The 8,177-nt window shown below is 38.2% G+C and overlaps 1 long non-coding RNA gene and 1 pseudogene across 1 annotated transcript in view; both read left to right on the top strand.

The window, feature by feature from the left end:
* Window positions 1-8,177, top strand: part of LOC107609509 — a 23,021-nt pseudogene that overhangs the window by 3,637 nt on the left and 11,207 nt on the right.
* The window catches only part of LOC110264908, a 10,705-nt gene continuing 4,933 nt past the window's right edge, over window positions 2,406-8,177 (top strand). The window contains exons 1-2 of the long non-coding RNA XR_002351241.1: window positions 2,406-2,525; window positions 6,952-6,957. This is a non-coding gene — a long non-coding RNA (uncharacterized LOC110264908). The remainder of the gene's footprint in view (window positions 2,526-6,951; window positions 6,958-8,177) is intronic.

Genomic DNA, 8,177 nt, shown 5'->3' with positions numbered 1-8,177 from the left:
TAAGGTGTATGCTATGATACGGTGCCTATATACACTTGTCTAACTTACTAAAAAGAGATAAAAATTAATATTTAAATTAAAAAATATAAAAATAAATAATTTTTTAATATTTAAAATTTACTGTAAAAAATAACTTCGATAATTTTGGCACTAAAGTTAAAGGCATGAGAAAATTCGCCTAATAATAATGTGTATCTGTCTTGGAACTCATAATTACTGATGAGACCAAAGCTAAGGTATGAAAGCATGCGCATAGCAATTGGCTATCAAAAAATATAGGTAAATAATAAGAATATTAAACAATGTAAGTAATAAATATATCGAATGTTTAATTTAATAGGTAATTAGGTATACAGATGATTATGTTTATTATTTTTAATTGAATGGTTATTTTTTTAATTCAATTTACTCATATACAGTTAACAATAGTTAGATATTTAATTTATTAGGTGTGTAAATAATTATCCTAATATTAAAATTTAAGAAATGATTTAAAAATAAAAAAAAAATTTATCTTATTAAGTCAATTCTAAAATTTATTACTCACATTGTTTACAAAAGTAGCTATACTAGCTAACACTAACTAACTCCCTAATAATTACTAGGGGTGCACATGGGTCGGGTGAAGCCGGGTTTGATGTAACTCAGACCCGACCCGAAATATACATCGGGTCTATTTATTAGACCCGAACCCGACCCTAGACCCGATGAAACCAATACACTTTCGGGCCACAATTATACCGGGTGAAAATCGGGTAAAAATCGGGCCGTTAACATTACATTACCACTACAAGAAAATAGAGTTAATTTAACACTTTATTTTTTAACACCATAATTAAATGTCAAAATTAATATATATTTTTGATAAATATTACAAATGTCAAATTTTCTATGTTTTTTGATGAATAATTTGACCGTAGAAAATTACTTCTCAATTTTGATACTTATTTGTTTTCAATTTACTCCACTATTTTTCTTCTTCTTTGGGCTCTGTTAATTTTGACATCACACTGCTCTCAGTTTAGGATTATACTACTCATTCTTTATCTTCAAAATCTCAATTTATTCTTTAGTTTCAAGATCTCATTTCATTCTTTGTTAAATTTTTTTTGTTGAAAATATTTTATAGTCAATAAGTGTCAAAATAAATAGTATTTTTGACAATTAATAAGTATCACAGAAAATATGTTCTCAAAATTTTCTAACAAATTATTTTTAACAGTCAATATTTATCAAAATAAGATTTAAATTTTTTTCACAATCACTTATATGTTAAAAATACTATTTTTGACAAAATTTTTATTAACATATTTTCATAGTTAAAATAGTGTCAAAATTTGTTTTTTTGACAAATTTTAATTTTCTTTTACACATTATAACCCTCAAAAATAATCTATATTGTTGTAGTGTACGTTGATACCTTCTTGTAAGCTAGCATGTAAAAATATCCAAATTTCCAAGACTCCAACTATTATTTAGCATGGTAAAATTCACTTAAAAAATATAACAAGAACCAACCATTCTTTAAAATTAAAGCATAACCACAATCAATACTAAAGCAAAACCACAATCAATACTAATATTGTCTAATAATACCAAATATTTAAATCAATACAAATAACACAATATTATGCATTAGTCTAAAGTCTTATGCATTCTAAACATAAAACATTAACTTATAGTCTTATAATGACTAATAAAACAAAATATTAAGGTTTACAATACTTAAATTCCACATAAGAATAGTTATGATCCATCACTAATAACACAAAATATTAATTGTGTATGATGACCGGGCCACCGGGCCGACTTCGGGTGACCCGAGCTATGGCCCGCCGGACCCGACCCGAAATAATGACCAGGTCTATTTTTGAGACCCTTACCCGACCCTAAACCCGATGAAATCACACCAAATTAGCCCCTAAAGTGTTCGGGACCGGACCGAGCCTTCGGACCGGGCCGAGTCTGTGCACCCCTAATAATTACTATATGCGCATAGATGTGAAAGTTTACATATGGATAAATACGGTATTTGAGAATATACTTTTTGTTTAATCTCTTGGTAGCGCGATAGAATAGATAGCTATCACAAGGATGAGATGAAATGTGAATCTTTTAATTTTCTTATAGGATATACTTATTTTGATTAGTTATTAACAAAATATTTTATACAATTGTATAATTATATTTATTTTTTTAAATGATCATTTATACAGTTAATATAAAACATAATTATTTTTTTCTGATGTAATATTACGTAATTAGATATACGCGTAAAATTACTCTATATTAATAGTACATCAAAATTAAATTTTTAGTTTATTCTGTTGTTTTATTTTATTATGTGCACTAATTATGCTCCAAAGCACAATGATAAACGGTAACATAAAAAGTTTAAAGCAAGGTTTTGAAAATCGGTTCGAACCGGTCGGTTGAACCAATCGAACTGTGAACCGTTAACAAATACGGTTCGAACAAAACTTATAACCGGAAGATTGAGAAATCGGAGTTGGACCTTTGAACCAGTTAGGAATCGATTGGTCGAATCGAACTGTGATCCGGCCGATTTTTGAATTTTTCCAAAAAACGGCAGCGTTCTCTTCGTGCAACCCTAACATCCTAAGTTCCCTAACCATTACCCCTCCAGATAGTCTTCCCTATACTCTCACAACGTGAAGCAGAACTCCCTCGAGCTTCTCCAGTCCTTCATCGTCTCAATGTCATCGAAGCCACCAGCGCAACTTCTGTCCAGCCACCGTTGCCACCGTGCCTCCATCGCTGTCAATCCATCACTGCCGCTGCTAGGGTTTTTTGGAGCTGCGCAAAGCCATCGTCATCGTTGTCACGTGAGGAAGGAAGCGAGAGAGACCGAAGCTGCGAGAGAGGAGAAGTCACCCCGCCGAAAGCCGCTGCTGAAGATCCCATAATAAAAGCAGTTCTGCTTGAATCTTTGAAAGTTGTTCTGATTTTCCCACTATTGTTGCGATCTGCTACTTTTGCAATTGTCTCTAAGCGTACCTAATTTTTTGGATTTAGAGTTATTTTTTTATTGAATTTCTGGATTTGAATTTTGAATTTCTACTTGATCTGCAATTTCTATTGATTCTTCTTGTTGTTGTTGTGGTTGAATTCAAAATTGAAATCTATTTTTTCTTCTTCATCAATTTCATATTCTGGACTTGTTGATTTGGGAACTGATCTTGTGAAATTGAATTTGTGATCTGTTGTTGGATTTGTTGCTAAATTGCTTGTTGAATCTGAATTTGCATCAATTTCGGCCTCTCTTTTTTCTTGAATTTCTGTTGATGTTGCTGCGATTTTTTGTTCTGTTGATAGCTGAGATTTGGTTGCTTCTTGATCGATTTGTGGTGGTTGCTGTTGTTGCCTTAGTCTAGCTTTAATCTCTTCCCACTCAATTTTCCATTCTGTAACTTCATTCCAGCAAATTTCTGGCAAAATTGGACGCATATCGGGTTGGTAGGAATGATAGAACACAATTTTGAATGTTTCCAAATTGACAAAAGGACTGGGTGCCTTCCATAACTGAAACCATCTCTTGAATGTCTCTTATTTATACTTTTAAAAGACTAAGTAATTATGATGGGCATAACTAGTACCCTTCCTAATATTAAATCATAAGATGTAGTAGCCACTGTTTATGAATATCAGAAGTATGCAAAATTAGCAAAGGATGTTGTTGCTAATGTTCTCTTTTCAAGTGGATGAATGGTTTCACTGAATTTAATACACAATTTTTGTTATTGGTTTATTTTTAGGTGTAGACATTAATTGTGGAACATACATGCTTAATAAGGCCAGGGATTGTGAATATGAATGAATGTGATAAAATTGTGAATATGAATAAATATGATTGATGATAAATTTGGGTGTTGACATTTTATGTTTGGTTGGATCTTTTTGTTATTTGACTTGAGTTTGTATTTGAATGGGATCATAACATTTTGGTTTATGTAATACTTTTAATTTGGATGATATTTTAAAGTTTATATTAAACTACAATTATATTTTAATGTGTTTATTTATATTTTATTTATTATTTTATTATAAAATAGTTTTTTCGGTTCAATCACAGTCAAACCGGTTGAACCTATAAACCAGTAAACCAATAACTAAAACGGTTCGATGACCGGTTTAGTTTTCAGAACCTTGGTTTAAAGTGCCTCACTTAATCACTTTCTGTTCTCACAAAAATAGACTTAAACGTAAAACCTGATTCAACAAAACAAAGACCGATGATCAATAAAAAAAACTGACATCATAGTCTTTTTAGATGTATATATTGTACAATTGGTTCTATTCGTTTAGAATTTTGAGTTTTAATAATGAGTACCTGCAAAGACATTCTGACGCTCAAGTTAGAATGGATCTAGGAGGTATGTGTGTAAGGAGTGAGTAACGTACTTGAGGGGGCTTCTGGCTCCCCTTTATATAGCTCGAGGTAGTTATATTATCTTATCAATTAAGATAAGAGATATATTGAATGTTGGCTAGGAATTGTTGGGCCGGTTGGACCGCGAAGGGGGTTAGAGCCCGGGTAATCAGGTCGAAGGCTGCTCCGATGGGGGACCCGGGAACTGGGTCCGTAACAGTTGCCCCCGGAGCAAGAGAGTGAGTGTGCTCGGTCTTTATCGCTGAAGGTACTTTTGGTTGCCGTTGCGTGGCTTGGCAAGGAGCGCATCATCCGGGTTCCTCGGTCGAGGTTGGGGATTCGAGGAGCGCTTGGCCATTTCGTGGCTTGTCTGTTGCTTTCCTTGAAGGGAGTTTTGTCAGTTGCGTTCCCCTAGGTGCCATGATGACATTTAATGCGAAAGGGACTTTTTGGTTTCTCTTTCCAATTTTGCCTTTTGCCTCTTCGTGTTTCTTCTTGAAACGTTTTATGTTTATTTTGTAACTATTTCTCTCTCTTTTTATTTCCCTCGCTTGTGGTTTTCTTCTTCTCCTTTCGCTCACTCTGCTTCTGTAGTTCTTCATTTGGCGTTTGGTTCTTCCCTGACGTACCTTTATTCTGCCACTGCTTGAATGCAGTTTCCTCTTCCTTGTGTGATTCTTCAGGATCAAGTTGGTACCTCCCATTTTATTGTAGGTTCATTTTGTTTTTCATCCTTTAACCCTTGATTTATTTGCTGTTGCGTCTTTCATTTTGAAGGTATTTTTGGGTTTTTCTGGATAGAAATGGTGAAAATTGTAACACCCTACCACGCAGAGCTTTACGCCTTCGACGTAAATCAGAGGTGGTGAGGTGCTACGTCCTCTAAAAGTAAAAATACGTATATAATATAATTGAAGAGAATTATAACTAGGGGCCTTGAAAGGGAAGTTAGTAAAAAACGAAGCAAAAATCGCATCACTCACGAAAGATAAGCATGGATGGATAAGCAAGATCAAATGGAAGGTTTAAAGCATATATATGGATCAAAATTCCAAAATACAGATAAGAAGCTCCGAACTCAACCTACGAAGCTAAGGCCGGCTAGAGTATACATATATATAGTCATTTGGCCAGGGCTGGAGCATCAGTACGAGCTCATACTCCCTGGGGCGAACGAAAGGGTCTGCTATATAAACCATGACTCCCCTGAGTTGTCGATTGGATGTGGGTTTTGAATCTATGTTCACATGGCTGGGGGAGCAATTTCCATTCTTGAAGTTTGTGCAGGCACTGCTTAACTGATGTTTGGTGGCGCCATCTCAATTTCATCCAATAGTTGGGCGGCCATCTGGACCTTTGAGTTGGTCTACAAGTACTTGGAACTTCTAGCTCGAGTGGAGGTGTTCCTGTTTTTCTTTTTGTGTACTCTTCCGACCAAGGAAGCGAAACACAAAAAGAGTTATGTGTTGTTCTGAGCTCAGTCGAGCCGGCAAATATTTGAGTTATTTGAAGACTCTTTTCACGGGTTTAAAGGAAGGACTTTAAAGTGCGTCCTATTCGGGGGCACCATCCCTTTTGGTTGACCTTGGAGGTTGAACGTCAGTTTCCGACTAGAATTTTGGGCTATTGCGTCGTACTTGACGCGTGTAACCTACAAGGGGTTGTCTCCCGAGAGCAAAGACAACAGCAATGTTTTGTGGTCGATTTTCGGGGAAGGTTCATTGAATACTTAGGACATCATGGGCGATCCGGCGACGTGCCAAACTTACATTGGTGTGTGCTTAACTGCTTTCTTTGGTACCTTTTTACTTCCCGAGTTTGAGACTCATTCTTTCTTCTTTTTCCTTTTTCAGTTCAGATGACCGGAGGGTTGACCACCTTAGTGAGGTTGAAGGCTGCCGTAGCCAAGGAGGAGGGCAAGGAGGGTTTGCCATCAACGCCTCAATCTCGGCCTTAGGCAAATTCTCGAACTGTCTCTCAGGACCTGGTTTCGATCGGGGCGACTAGTGTCGCTTCGCCCGGGACGGTTGCCAACGGGGCCGAGGAGGAGGTCGTTATGGTTTCGTCTGCCGAGGCAAATAGGAAGCGGAGGAGAGTGACCGAAGGGAGTAGCGGGGAAAACGTGGAGGAGGAGGGGCCGGTACCCTCTGTAATGACCGAAGTTTTGATGCTTCGACCTTCATTGATCAGCACCTCCTTCCCGATACAAAGGAGTTTTTTCACAACTACGATGTCGCCGGCCAAGCAAAGTCGGTGTACCAGGCCCTCCTTCGTTCCACTGTTATTGTTTGTAAGGCGGAGCCGGTGTTGGCCGAGGTAGGGCTTTTGGATGAAAAGCTTCGGCAGTCCTAGGCAAAAGCCGAGAAGCTTAAGAAGAAGCTGGAGGTGGCAGAGTCGGCTCGTTTGAGGGCTGCCAAAGATGCCGAGGATGCCGGTGCCAAACTTCTCCATCTTTTAGAGGTGGAGACTTTGCTTCTCACTTAACTATTGGGTAAACGCCACCGGGCCTTGGATGCCGACTCTAAGGTTGTTGTCTGGCTCGTCGAGGCGGAGGCGTTAAGGCCGAGGTGGCGAAGCTGAAGAAGGAGAAGGGAGCATTACTGGAGTATATCAAGGGTGCAATTTTGGCTGTTGAGGAGACCATGAGGCCCCAGGCTTTGATCTTTGCTCCGGGTGTGGACGTGTCCATGATGGGTGCGTTTCGGACTATTAAGGATGGCCAAATCATGGACCTAGAGTGATTATTTGTAATTTTTTTCTAAGTTTGCAAGCCATTTTTGGCATGATATATACTTATTTGGTTTGTAAGCCATTTGTTTGGCTGTTACTATTTTTTATGTTGAATCCATTTAGACCATTTCCTCGGTTTTTATGAATGCTTTTGTGGTCTCATGGTGGGCTTCGTGCGTATGAATAGTTGGCCCCTTGGCGGCTGTGTTAAATACTTGTTTAATTTTGTCGATATCCAATTGTTTTGGCCTCGGGGATGATCGGTCCCCGAGGGTAGCCATATTTTGCTCGTGCCGTTGGTTGGGGCAATGCTTTGGAGAGGAAAGTGTAAAAAATAAATTTTATTTAAAGTTTGGACCTCGTTAAAACTTCCGATGTGGGTTGAAAAGAGTGCCCAATAAAGAAAATATGTGATAGAACAGTAAACAAACTCAAACAATGAAAGGAAATAAAAAGACAATCTAAATGACTTTGATCTTGTCACTTGGAAGGATGCTCCTACGTGTAGTAACACCGCATGTTGGTGGCATTCCAAAATCTCGGAAGCTCGGTCCCATTTAACTGTTCGAGCTTGTAAGCTCCTTTCTCGATTACCATCTTGATCCGGTAGGGGGACCTTCCAATTGGGCGTGAGCTTCCCTTCTCCGGGAGTAGGGTGACCGACGTCGTTTCATCGTAAGACGAGGTCTCCTGGTCTGAAGTCTCATTGCACCATGCTGCGATTGTACTTTAGTCTTATCCTTTGTTTTAGGGCTAGCTTCTATAGCTGTGCTATGCTCCTAACTTCGTCTGCGAAGTCTCGCTCAGCTTCTTTGTCATGTTCTCCCACGGTTCTACGTGGACTGGGATCTCTGACTTCTCCTGGGATGACGACCTATAGGCCGTATGTTAGCCGAAAGAGGGTCTCTCCGGTTTAGGTTTGAGGGGAGGTTCGGTACGACCAAAGGACGGATTCGAGTTCATTAGCTCATAATCCCTTGGCCTCGTCTAGTCGCTTCTTGAAACCCTTCACTATTATTTTGTTGGCCGCTTCTAGTTGTCCGTTTGTTTGTAGATG

The sequence above is a fragment of the Arachis ipaensis genome, chromosome B07 (genome assembly GCF_000816755.2).
Source record: "Arachis ipaensis cultivar K30076 chromosome B07, Araip1.1, whole genome shotgun sequence".
Taxonomy (NCBI): Eukaryota; Viridiplantae; Streptophyta; class Magnoliopsida; order Fabales; family Fabaceae; genus Arachis; species Arachis ipaensis.
The sequence above is the reverse complement of the archived record's forward strand: the minus strand, read 5'-3'. Positions and strand labels throughout refer to the sequence as shown.